This window comes from Schistocerca cancellata, chromosome 2, assembly GCF_023864275.1.
Source record: "Schistocerca cancellata isolate TAMUIC-IGC-003103 chromosome 2, iqSchCanc2.1, whole genome shotgun sequence".
Lineage (NCBI taxonomy): Eukaryota > Metazoa > Arthropoda > Insecta > Orthoptera > Acrididae > Schistocerca > Schistocerca cancellata.
The window spans coordinates 418,515,221-418,528,989 of record NC_064627.1 but is presented as its reverse complement, the minus strand read 5'-3'; the positions used below and the strand labels follow the sequence as shown (position 1 = coordinate 418,528,989).

Here is a 13,769-nt window from a genome sequence, read left to right as displayed (position 1 = left end):
CTTTGAAAATGTTGTTAAGAGAGAGACAGGACGATAATTTTTTACATCTGTAGCATCGCCAGACTTGAAAAGAGGTCTCACAATGGCATATTTCATTCTCTCTGGAACAACTCCCTCATAAAGAGACGTGTTGCAAATGTGAGCAAGTACTACACTTACATCATTACTGCAGGCTTTCAACAGTTTATTAGAGATGTTATCTATACCTGAAGATCCTTTACTTTTCAATGAGTGAATTATTTTTTTTATTTCATAACAGTTATGGGTGTTACATTTATATCATTAAAACATTGTGGGAGGTTAAGTTTCAGAATATCTAAAGCTTCCCTTAGGTCACCACTGCAACCTATTTGAGAGGTGACACTTAGAAAGTGGTTGTTAAATGTGTCTGCTATCTGTTTACTATCAGTTATTTCCAAATCGTTAATTTTTAGAACAGCAGTTTTTTCATTGTCAGATGGTGCAGTACATGTTTCCCTCTTTATTACATTCCAAATCGTTCTCATTTTATTGTTTGAACAGTTAATTTCAGATTGCATGCACATACTTTTAGATTTTTTAATGACTTTAGTTAAGATTTTGCAGTATGTCCTATAATATTTCATCTGCAGGGGATTATTGGATTGTCTAGATATTATATACAGTTCCCTTTTTCTCTGGCATGATATTTTTATGCCCTTGGTGAGCCATGGTTTTTTGCTTGATTGCCTGTTCTGTAGTCTACAGACCTTTTTTGGAAAGGCATTTTCAAATATACCTGATAATTCATCAGTAAATAAATTATATTTTGTATTAACATCATTTTCAAGATAAACATACCTCCAGTCAGTCTGCCGAATGCATAATTTGAATTTTTGGATATTTTCCTCATTCATGTTTCTCATGGTTTTCCACTGTGCACTAGCTTTGTTCTGATTTGTATTAAAGTTGTCAATTGTGAGTATTTGCCCATCATGATCGGAGAGACCATTTGTGACTTTTTCAACTTTGATGTGATTCACTCATATCTACAAAGATATTGTCTATTAGAGTGCTGGAAGTATCGTTGACATGTTCTGCTAGTAATATTTAAATCTCTGGTGTGTTTAAATGCGTTGTTTTGTGTACGAATGTTTCCTGTAATGTGTACAATGTGTCAGATCAGTGGGACACCTGTTTGGAAATCGTTATGAAGTGAATCGAAGTGTTAATGTTTTTTAACTTTCGGGTGGTGTCACAAGAAGCTTGTGCGTTAACAATACCGTCTTATAATGCAGCTTAAACATCAACACATTTATCAAAATGACTGTAACATGTCAACAACCATTTGAAAGCTGACGATGACTTAAACATTTCAGAACTGTAATAATTTCTTGTAGGTAAGCTTGGTTGTACAGGCCTCTGTTAGTTTGCACTTGCAACTTTCATTACGCTTGTGATAAGTGATTGTGAACTAAATCATCGTTTAGTTCAATCCTGATTACGTGTGCCGAAGTAAACGGATACTTGTCTTCAAGTCTTGAAAGTCATTACTGTGCGAGGCAGCGCAATTATTAAGTCATCGGATATTGGTTCGGGAACCGGTTTTCAAACTCCCGTCCGTCCACCCTTATATTTTTTTTAAGTTCCCTCGAGTAAATTAAGCCGAACGCGGGGATGGTTCATCTGTAAAGGTAACAGTCATTTCCCGCCCCGTTTCTTATGACATTCAAGCTAGAATTCCGTTTCTAATGCTCTCGTCGTGGACGGGAAACCTTACTTACAAAAAATTAAGAATCCGTTTTAGTGAAGAAAATACTATAGCATCCTACATACTGCTCCCATTGGGATCTCAAATACAAGCTTAGACTAATTACAGCGCGTATTGTTATACAGTGTATATAAATATAGTATATACAGCTTTCTGTTCTTGTGCACATCTAAATTGTGTAGTTGACTTTTAACAGAACAATTCGATCTTAACAGAACAATTCGAGATCGAAGAAACCATGAGTATAGGAGCTTGTTTACAGTGTAGCTTTTGAAATTTGCTGTGCCAGCTAAACATTCTACTGAGTTTTACAGTTACTCGTGATTTTGTATTGGACAATATAGCTCGGAAGATGTAGTGATGTAAATTGCGTTTCAGAAGTCTAGAAAATCATGTATCGCGACAGTTATTAATAGCCGGTATCGCCCACTTCATAATGTCCAACTTGATCAGCCATATTACAGCAACGAAGTGCAATTACTAGGTTGTGATTCGAGAAGCTGACATTTCTGTGGATTGCTGATTCACTTGAGACCCTTCCATAGGTTGGGGTGTATCTGCACTGAAGCTGCTACAACATACCTCTTCCAAGTGTCCCTTTTGTCACACCTGAGCCACATCACTCGCTGCTGTAGTCATGTGCTGTGTGTGTGGTGAAGGAAACTCTTTACAGTCAGGCAGTGACACTGCTCCTGATGACGCAACATGTCATAGCTAGTGTGTTTGCCTATGACATTACAGAGTGGGCGGGGGTCCTGCTGAAGCTGGCATTATGTCCTGCGTAATGAGTCCAGATAATTGACTGTCCCAACATCTTCCTCCATCAGAAATGAGCTCTGGGTTATGTGGGCAGTTTTGTGGACTTGAGCTAATTGCATGATTTCCAACAGAAACAGATTTGATTTCGTCTGTACGTAGTTCCTTACTTTAGAGTCGGGGTGTAAACCACACTGTAACGTCCCTGATTAGCGTGTCCACATAATCCTGTCCACATCGCTGTAAGCCCAGTTCACATGTGATTGATTGCGGCCCATTTTTCTCTGCCAGGTTTCTGACTTGGCTGCAACAATTTGTTTCTTGTCCTTGTCGTGTGCCTTAGTCTCACATCTGCATGAGATTGGCATAGTTGTCAATGGATTTGCCTTGATTAATGGTGATGGATGGCTAGATGTTCCTCCTGTCGCCATCCCCTTACCCTTGGGACGAAACGTGTGTATCCCAACTGTCTGCGTAGCGTAAGTCGTAAAAGTTGTGAAAGATTTTGAAATGTTTACAAAGCATGTAACTGAAGCATGACTTGGGCACCAGCCCAGTATTCATGTAGGCAGATGTGGGAAACCACCTAAAATCCACATCCTGGCATGCTGTGACACTGACCCTCGTCATTAATAATCCGTTGGACAGATTCATACCATGGACAGTGCACCTCCCTGTCCCAGAAACAGTGCTTTAACATGCATGGTTATCTAGCAGGTGGCTGCAATAATTTGTTTCTCTATTGAAAAATGTTATTGCAATAAAGAAAGCACTGTAGAAAACTGAAGTTCTGCCAAGTTCATTAATAGCTCTGGTTTTTGTATTAGCTAATACAATGCAGGATTTCATAGCAAGAATATGACTTTTCTTCTTTCAGTATCAGAAATCACAGAAATTTAACAAGCTGTGAAATATAGTTACTGCAGTTATTGGCGGTAAGCATCCCATTCTCCATGTTGTTCATTAAATACCATAGTCGAGAAGCCATAAACAGGGGTAGTACGAGAAATGTATCTGCAACATTAGCAAATGCTTGCAATGCCTGTAGTATAGCTATTGCTAGCTCGTGATGACTCTGTGATTTGTGGTAGGTGTTATTGTAAATTTTTCATGATTGAAAGCCCATACCCTTGCCTAATTGCAAAACGGTTTGAAGTTCTGTTTGCACAAGTCACAGGTCTCAAGTCATTGCCACGCTGAAACAATGGAGTTTATTCACAATATTGTATACCAGAGTTCCGTTTGTTACAAATAGAATCCACCAGAATAACACCATAGATGGTACGATAACACTTGTGACAGTTGCTGGAAGAGTTGCCTCTATATCTTGATATCTGTATCAGATCTTCAGCTACCAATAAAATAGTTTGTCTAAGGAAATGTCAGAATGGTGACTAACTACAGATCCATGGACAGGCAGCATTTCTAGCAATGGGAAATGTAAAGACAGTGTTAAAAGAAAAACAACTTGTGATTAATTTCAGTAGGTAAATATTTGTGGGGACCAGAGGGTTGTATACTGCGCTGTTTGTTATAGTCCACCTCAGCACAGGTTTGTTGTTTTTTGATTTCCTCTTAAATTGTGCCAAAGGTTTAAGGTAAAATTGTTTATTTCCCAATGTGAGTGGAATGAAGTTATGAAGTTAACAGTGTAGAATATCAGTAATTTGAGAGTGGACCAAGAGATGACAGTTCTTCACTAAATTGTGGCTTGAGTGGTCAACTCTCTTGGGGCACAGCCTTATCATAGGCACATCCAACACCAGGTGGGAGGGTTTGCCTGCCTCAGTGACACTGAGGGCTGTGCCAGCAGTAACATAGTTTCTGGCAAGCTGGACAGTCTCAACAAAGGAGCCTGACAAAGAGTACCCCACAACTTACGAATGGTAGGGTTATGTTTTCAACCCTGGGTTTCCCTGAGCTGGGGAATAGCCAGTGCCACCAGACCTCGTGTTGTGGAAACATGTCACCTTAAATCTAGACTTTGATGGAGATGGTGATAGATTTTCCCACAAGTTGTTGAAGATTTTTCAAAGTGTCGTTAGGTTAGTGTTCCTTCCCTCTGCGTATACTTCAGGGACCATTGTTAGAAGCAGCGGTGGAATGTTGTGTGTTTCAGAGAATGGAGGCCTTCACTTCACCACCTGGACTGGAAGGAAGATACACATCTCCATACAAGAAAAACCTCAGTCTTATGGTGTGCTGCATGTTGATGGGGTGAATGGCTGTTGCGGTAAATCAATAGGACAACCTCTGAGGCACCTGCTAACCCCCCCTTCCCCTACTTCGCCAGTTGTGTAAGGCTTCTTAAGGCACACAGGGCCCTACCTGGATCAACATTTGTTTCCGTAGTGGCTCTTGGGATCCCTGTGGAATGACATTAATTCACATCTGCTCCTGATAGAATGTGTGTAACATCAGGTAGTACAGACACAAAAAGATCTCGGTTGGTCAGTCCACTCAAGAAGGAGTCTCTTAATTATAGCAACAGGCACTAATCTACAATGGCACTTTCATGAAAAACAAGAGAGGAGAGGGAACCTTTGGGAACCCAATCTAGCAGCCACCTCAGATGGCGGCGTGCACCTTGATAGAATGAAGAACGTTGCCCTGAAAGCAGAGCCTAATACACAGCTTTGTGGCAATTCAAACACCATCCAACTACAGAAAACCTTTGTGCCTTCATGTTTTCAAGAGCACAAGCGAGGCAAGTGATAAAAGAATAGAAGAGGAACTCCTGCAAGGAATCTGTAGCTTCCAGTTATCGGTCCACTTTCACTCCATGTGTTTTGGACTCAATAAGGCAGATTTCAGGAAGTGCACTACACCTCGCCTTATGGCCTTGTTGAGAAATGGGGTCTTGGTGGACACGCCTAAAGACATGGCTCAGATTTTAGCTGTTTTTGCTGTCACTGCGTCACCCAGACAAGCTCCTGACTTTCAGATGTTCCATAGGACTGTGGAGATGACAAGGCTCCACTTCTTTTTGTATAATGGGAAGGTTTACAATTTTCTATTCTCTGTGAGGGAATGGGAGTCAGCTTGTCTGCAGCCAGACACACTGCTCCAGGATCAGATCAAATCCATTATGCCATGCTCTGATTTCTGTGCCCTGGAGGCAAAGACAAGCTGCCACCTTGTTTCAATCTTATCCGGTTTGGTAGACAGTACCCTTCACTTGGAAGGAAGCAAAATTAATTCCCTTATGGAAACCAGGCAAGGACCATGCCAGCCCTATTAGCTACCAGACTTTAGCCAGCACCAGCTGTATGGGTAACGCTCTCGATCACCTGGTCAATTGCTGCCTAGTCTTTTTCCTCGAATCCTGGTGTCACCTATGCCACTCCCAGTGCAGTTTCAGGAGCTACCATTCTGTCCTTTAAAACTTAATTCTATCATTAAAGACAGCAGTACAGTAGTCTTTCTTACAACCAATTAGTTGGTGTGCTTCTTGATCTTGAAAGAGAATACGCGCAACTTGGGGATGAAACATCCTTCCCCAGCTTCATGAGCGAGGATTATGTAGTTGTCTACCGCTTCTTATTCAATCCTTCTTTGAGGTCAGGTGCTTCCATATCTGCTTTGTTCAGAAGAATGAAGTCCCCCAAGGCCATGTACTCAGTGTCACACTATTTGCAGTCACTATCAGTGGCATCTCCTCTGCAGTCAGGAGTCTAGTTAAAAGTTCATTGTTTGTGGATGACTTAACGATCTTGTGCTATTCCTCTGATGTCACAATGACAATGAGGCAATTTTATCTTACTATAAAAAGGCTGGAAACTTGGGCCAGTAAAACTTACACTTGAGAGGACTGCTTTTTATTTGCTTTAGTGGAAAGGCATGGGGAGCTAGATAGGACTTGCTTCCTGCAGTTTCATAGGGCATTTGTCAGATTGTGGTTAGATTACGGCAGTATGGTTTACAGATCAGCCCATTATTTCCTACTTCGAGATGTTAGACGCTGTCTACCATGAGGCCATTCTGATAATGATTGGAGACTTTCAGACCAGCTCAGTTCAGAATCTGTGCTCAGAGGCTGGTGAACCACTCCTCTTGATTCAGCGTCACCTCCTTTTGGCTTGACAGGCTCTAAAAATCTCAGCATTGCCACAGCCTATGGTAATTAGTGCAGCAGTCCACGCCAAATTTGAGTGGATGTTCAGGAATCACACCTCATGACCAAGCCATTAGAAATATATGCTACCCCTGTCTTGCAGATCTGGACATGTCAGACCACCGAATACACAGCTAGGTGTGTAATAAATTGCCGTCCTGGTAGCTTCAGAGGCTCAAAGTTATTTTAAGCCTGACACAGTACAAGAAACTTGTACTCAAGATTATTTTTTGCAACACTGTTCCTCTTCAATTTTAAGTATGTATCACATTTTTATCGTTATTTATACAGATGGATCTCAGCAAGGGAAAACTCTCATGTTCCTCTTGAGTTCTCAGCTGTTTATCATGATAAGGTTTTTCATATACCCCTTCAAGAACAATTTGCAAATTATTATGTGGAGTTGTATGGCATTTTGAGGAGGGGGGTATTCAAAGGGATCACAGTACCTGACTTCTCACCTGTTCTGACTTGCCGAGTGCACTACAAGTGGTTCACCAAATGTATCTGGTAGACCAGTTGATTCAACTTACCTGTGACATCGTACAGTGGTTCCAGTACTGAGACAAGTATCTGGAGACATTAGGATACAGGGAAATGACAAAGCAGAATGTCAGGATAGTGATGTACATCAGTGTATGACCCCCCTGCACACCGTTTTCTCATTATCTGACAGAAAATTCTTGCATCAGTGGGAGAATGAATGGTTAGAGATGGTGGACAACAGACTGCACCACTCAAATTGATGATACAGGCATGGTGGACTTCATGCCAGCCACACTGATGGAACGAGATGTTTCTCACTAGAGTGTGCTTAGGACATAGCCCTTTAACACGTTGTCTTTTTCTCTGGCAGGAGAATCCACTACTCTGTGAAGTTTGTAGTGTGCCACATTTGGTTCGCTATATTTTGGCTAAAAGTTTTTTATATAAGACATCAGGGCAACCCTCGGTTTGGCAGGAAATGTGCCCACCATCCTTGCTGATATGACACCAGTGTATCACTGGTTTTGAAGTTTAGTGAACTGTTGGGCGCCATCACTAAAGTGCTAGGGTGGAGAGGTGGACTTCAGTGCAGCATAACAATTCCACCTATGGGGACAGCCTTCGTGTTCTTACCTCCTTCCATTATGTTGCCCCTCTCCTTGTGGGTCTGGGGGTTAGAATAGGCCCAAGGCATCCCTGCCTGTCGTAAGAGGTGACTGAAAGGAGTCTAACACTTTTCGGCCCTACAAGATCATGTCCCATTTTATGGTTTGACCTGCCACTTTCTAAATTCCACAGAAGTGCGGGCCATTTGAGGAAGGAAGCCTTACGTGGTGCATGAGTTATCCATAGTGTCCTTAGATTCGATCTCGTGAACTTCTTGTCATGGCTTTGCATCTCCACCTGCAATTCAACTATTTGGGCAAGGAGACTTTCTGGGGTATGTCATCCTCTTTTGTTGTCTCGTGTCCTCTTTCGCCCTCATGACAGTATTGGATTTCTCTGCGCACAATGTCCAGCACGGTAGCCAGTCTGTTGTGGTGGGGCTGTCATTTACCCATTTGGTGGTAGCCCCCTGACAACACAGGCATCGCACTGTTGATGCCTAAGCTGCAAACTCCCCACGTATGCTGAGGAGTAGATACCTGTCTCCCTGGGGTATCAGGGCTCCCGGCAATGGCCATCATGCCAGGTGGCCTTTGTCGTGGCTGGGTAGAGCCCATGGGGAGAGCCTCTGATCTGAGTGGGTGGCTGACCTGCAATGAAGAGGACTAAATCATCTCTTGCTGGTGACCGTATGGTGCCAGCAATCTCTAAGAAGGGCAAGATCGAGTACAATACTGACAGATAAGACTCTAAACCATTTCCCACTCTCGCTGCACCATGAGAGGAATATAGGGCTACAGAAAGAAGAGAGCCATATTCGACTCGGTATGTAGTCTGTAACAGAATGGACGGGGACTCCTTCCTACCTATGAAGCCTCAATTTTTTGTTGAACGTTTTGAGGATAAGTTTGAGGAAGTGACAGCGCTGTTCAAGAAGTGGTGCAGTCTTGATTCGGACAGCATCCCCAGCCCAATCTTGGGCGTTACTCGCTTGTGACTGGCTGGGTGATACTCCAGTTTCCATCAATCCTCATAAAAGCCTCATCATGGCCCAGGGGTTCTTTTCCATCGCAACCTCCTTGTGCAGTCTGACAATGAGCTCCGCGCCAATCTAGAACAGCGGGCTGTTTCATCCGGCGTGTTTACAGGTTACCCAAAGACAGCAGGGTTGCTAACCAGTGCCTTTACCTTGGCCTTTGAGGGTGATTCACTGTCTGAAAAGGTCAAGGTGACGGTTTACCGCTGTGACGTTAAACCATACACCCCTCCCCCTGTGCGGTGCTTTAAGTGCTGGAAATTTGGGCACGTCTTCCTGCTACACTTCCAACGCCACATGTTGAGACCGCGGATGTCCACTGCATCTAGATAGTCCCTGTGCACCTCCTCCCATTTGTATCAAGCAGCACTTCCCCTGCTTGCCGGACTGCGCAGTACTCCAAAAGGAACGGAAAATTGTGGAGTACAAGACCCTGGACAGGTTGACTTACCAAGAGGATAAACGTAAATTTGAACAATTACACCCTGTTTCGTTGATGTCCACATATGCTGCAGCTACATTACCATCGTCATCACAAGTACCAGTCGTACCACACTCTGTACCACGAACAGTGGGCCCTCCGGGCCTCCAGAATACATAAGCCCCCTTGGTGGTAGGAGGGAAATCTCCTTCCGTTGCTCCCAAAACTCCTACTTGAGGAGCAAGCCGCCCCCCCCCCCCCCCCCCCCAAGTGCAGGGGACATCGGTCCCCTGCCCCCCAGCTGGAGAAGCGACAGCCTCCTCCGGCTCCTCTCATGCAGAAGGGGTCTCTTGGGACCCTCTCTCCCAAGGTCTTCACTAATGCCACAGCAGACACTCGCCAGTGGCTAAAGGAGCCAATCGGTGGCAGCATGTGACCCTGAGGCGTAACCTGCCTCCTTGCATGCTTCATGCCTTCCCAACCTCCCATTTATACACTGGAGAGCACATGACGACCTGTGTGGTAGTGACCACTTCCCCATCTTCCTGTGACTCCCACGGTGCCATGCCCAAAGACACCTACCCATATGGGCATTAAACAAGGTAGACTGGGAATTCTTCACCTCTGCTGTCACCGCTGAATCTCCCCCACATGGTGCCATCGATGTTGTTGAGCAGGTCACTACAACGATCATTTCTGTGGCGGAGAACGCAATCCCTCGTTCTTTAGGGTGCCCTGGCAATAGACAGTCCTTTGGTGGTCGCTGGTGTCGCTGAGGCCATTAAAGAACATTGGCGAGCTCTACAGCGACATAAGCGGCACCCTTCCCTAGAGAACCTAATAGCCTGTAAGCGGCTCTGTGCCCGCGTTTGTGAGCTTATAAAATGGCGGAAACAGTAGTGTTGGGAGAGGTACCAGTCGACCATTGGGTGCCATACTCACCTTCCCTAGTCTGGACGAAGATCAGACCCAACAGGTTTCCCTGGAATTAACATCAATGCTGTGTTATCTACTGATGCAAACGCGATTGCCAAGCACTTTGCTGAGCACCATGCTCGACCTCTGCGTTGGAGAACTACCCCCCAGCCTTTTGCATCCTCAAACAGTGGATGGAAAGTAAAGTCCTCTCGTTCACTACACACCACAGTGAACCCTATAACACCCCATTTACAGAGTGGGAGCTCGTCAGCACCCTTACACATTGCCCCGACACAGCTCCTGGGCCGGACCGGATCCACAGTCAGATGATTTAACATATCTCGTCTGAATACAAGCGACACCTCCTCGTCATCTTCAACCAGATCTGGTGCGATGGCATTTTTCCATCACAGTGGCAGGAGAGCACCATCTTTCCGGTGCTCAAAGCGAGTCAAAACCCACTTGATGTGGATAGCTACTGGCCCATCAGCCTCCCCAACTTTCTTTGTAAGTTGTTGAAACGTATGGTGTGTCCAAGTTGGTGCCTCCCATAGTTCCCCTGTATTCAGGAGAATGGCATTCCACAGGTGTCTGTATTGAGTGTGTCTATTTTTAGTGACTATTAATGGTCTAGCAGCAGATGAAGGGCCGTCAGTTTCACCTTCCGTGTATGCGGATGACTTCTGCATTTTGTACTGCTCCTCCAGTACTGCTGTTACTGAGCGGCGCTTACAGGGAGCCATTCACAAGGCGCAGCCTCCCTTGCCATCCTTCAATAGTGTCCATTCAGGAGTCCATCTATGCCGTGGAACGGTCCCATCATTCATTGGTGTTTGTGTGGTCCCCAGGACACTTCGGAATCCCAGGCAACGAACTTGCCAATAGGCTGGCCAAACAGGCTATGCAGAAACCACTTCTGGAGATGGACAGCTCTGAAACTGACCTGTGTTCTGTCTTAAGCCGCAGGGTTTTTCGACTTTGGGAGACTGAACGACATAACAGTAAGCACAACAAACTGTGTGTTGTTAAGGAGACTACCAGTGTGTGAAAGTGTTCCATGCAGTCCTCTCGCAGGGAATCAGTTGTCCTCTGGCCATACGTAGCTAATACATGGTTACTTCCTCCGTCGCTAGGACCCGCCTCAGTGACACTGTGGCTCACAAATGACGGACATCCACCTCTTACTGGACGCTCTGCGGTGGACTTTTAACTTTCCCAGCTCTCTACCTTCGGTGTTGGCGACAGTGCCTCAACTGTGCTTTAGTTTCATGTTTTATTTGTGAGGGTGGATTTTATCATTTGATCTAAGTTTTAGCGCATGTCTTTTGTCCCTCTGTGTCCCCCACCCTAGTGCTTTTCAGGGTGAAGGTTTTAATGTGTTGCAGAGTGGCTGGCTTCTCCTTTTTATTCTCATGGTCACCCAGCCATGGTAATCTGCTCTCTTGTTTTGATCTCTTCTACATGTTTCTTGTGTGTCTCTATGGTCTTGTCCAGTTTTGTCCATTTTAGTGTTTGTTGCCCTTCTGTCATTCTTGTGGTTTTCTTCTTTCTTCCAGCTGTGTTTTGTATGTCTCGATTATTTTACTCCCACCCTTGTGGAATTATTTTAATCGGAACGAGGTACTGATGACCTGGCAGTTTGGTCCCTCCCCTTTCTTTTAAACCAACCACCCAGTCATGTTGCCTCCCCCCTCCCTATCCCCCTCCCCCACAAGACCCGCCCTGCTGGTCCGGGGTTTAGAACAGGCCCAAGGTATTCCTGCCTGTCATAAGAGGTGAATAAAAGGAGTCTCCCACTTTTTGGCCATATAAGTTCAGGTCCCATTTTATTATTTGACCTGCTTTCCAAATTCTACAGAAGTGCAGGCCATTTGGGGAAGGGCACCTTACATGTTGCATCAGTTTTCCATAGTGCCATTAGATTCGATATCCTGCACCTTTTCTTGTCATGGCTTTGCATTTCCAGCTGCAATTCAACTATTTGGGTGAGGACACCTTCCGGGGTACGTCGTCTTCTTCTGTTGTCTGCTGTCCTCTTTCGCCCCCATGACAATATCGGATTTCTCAGCACCCAATATCCAGCACAGTAACCAGTCTGTTTTGGTGGGTCCGTTATGTCCCCATTTGGTGGTAGCTCCCTGACAACACATGCGTCACACTGCTGATGCCTAAGCTGCAAACTCCTTACGTATGGCAAGGAGTAGATGCCAGTCTTCCTGGGGTATCAGGGCTCCCGACAATGGCCATTGTGCCAGGTGGCCTTTGCTGTGGCTGGGTGGCACCTAGGGGGAGAGCCCCGATTGGAGTGGGTGGCAGCAGGGTGGATGACCCGCAATGAAGTGGACCAAGCCATATTTTGCTGGTGTCCGAAAGGCCCGGGCAGCCCTAAAAAAAAGGAAAAGTTGACTTTAATGCTGAGAGATATGATATCAAATCGTTCCCCTCTCTAGCCACACCATTGAAGGAACATAGATCTATGGACAAGAGAGAGACTAATTCTCCAAGGTATTTGGTCTACGGAAGAATGGATGGGGACTCCTTTCTGGCTACAAAGCCTCAACTTTTGTGAAACACTTGGAGGACAAGTTTGGGGAAGTGGCTGCGCAATGAGAAGTGGGGGCAGTCCTCATACAGAAGCATCTCCAGCCCAGTCTCGGGCATTGCCCGCCTGTAACCACTTGGGTGATATTCCCATTTCCATCATTCCCCATAAAAGCCTCAACATGGTCCAGGGAATTCTTTTCCATTGTGATCTGCTCTTGCCGCCTGATGAAGAGCTCTGTACCAATTTAGAATAGGGCGGTGTTCATTTCATCCGGTGCGTGTATACAGGTGACCAAAAAACAATAGGGTTGCTACCGGTGCCTTCATCTTGGCCTTTGAAGGTGATTCATTGCCTGAAAAGGTCAAAGTGATGATTTACCGCTGTGACGTCAAACCTTACGTCCCTCCTCCCCCTATGCGGTGCCTTAAGTGCTGGAAATTCGGGAACATGTCTTCTTGCTGCAATTCTGGCACCACATGTCGAGACTGCGGATGTCCACTGCTTGCAAATACTCCATGTGCACCTCCTCCCACTTGTGTCAACTGTGGAGAGCATCACTCCCCCTCTCACCAGACTGCACAGTATTCCAAAAGGAGTAGAAACTTATGGAGTACAAGACTGTGGATCGGCTGACTTACCAAGAGGCTAAACGTAAATTTGAGCAATTGCACCCCATTCGGTTGACATCCACATATGCTGCAACTATGTCAACATCCAAGTGACGGTAGTTCCACACTCTTTGCCGTGTACAGTGGTCCCTCCAGGCCGCCCGAATACATCCGCCCTCTTGGTGGTAGGGCGCACATCTTCTTTCGTTGCTCCCAAAGCACATACTTCAGGTTGCCAGGACACTGGTCCCCTCCCCACAGCTGGAGAAACAACAGCCACCTCTGGCTCCTCTCAAGTGGAAGGGGTCCCTTGGGACTCTCCCTTCCAAGGTCTCCACTAATGCCACAGCGGACACTCACCAATGGCTAAAGGAGCCACAATCTGCTGGATGACGAGCTTCATGGTCTTCCTCCGTGTCTGAAGCTACTTCAGAGAAGTCCTCCCAGCAAGCCCCTAAAGAGAAGCGAGAGGGCAAGTAAACCAAGAAGTAGTCTGGTCAGGAACAGGACCCTCCGGTGGCCCCTACACCACCGCTCCCTATCGGTTCTG

General features: G+C 45.4%; 1 protein-coding gene across 1 annotated transcript in view; it reads left to right on the top strand.

Moving 5' to 3' along the window:
• Nucleotides 1-1,066: 1,066 nt before the first annotated feature.
• Nucleotides 1,067-13,769, top strand: part of LOC126161865 (SWI/SNF-related matrix-associated actin-dependent regulator of chromatin subfamily A-like protein 1) — a 162,984-nt gene continuing 150,281 nt past the window's right edge. The window contains exon 1 of the mRNA XM_049917981.1: nt 1,067-1,358. The gene's annotated coding sequence lies outside the window, so the exon portion shown is untranslated. The remainder of the gene's footprint in view (nt 1,359-13,769) is intronic.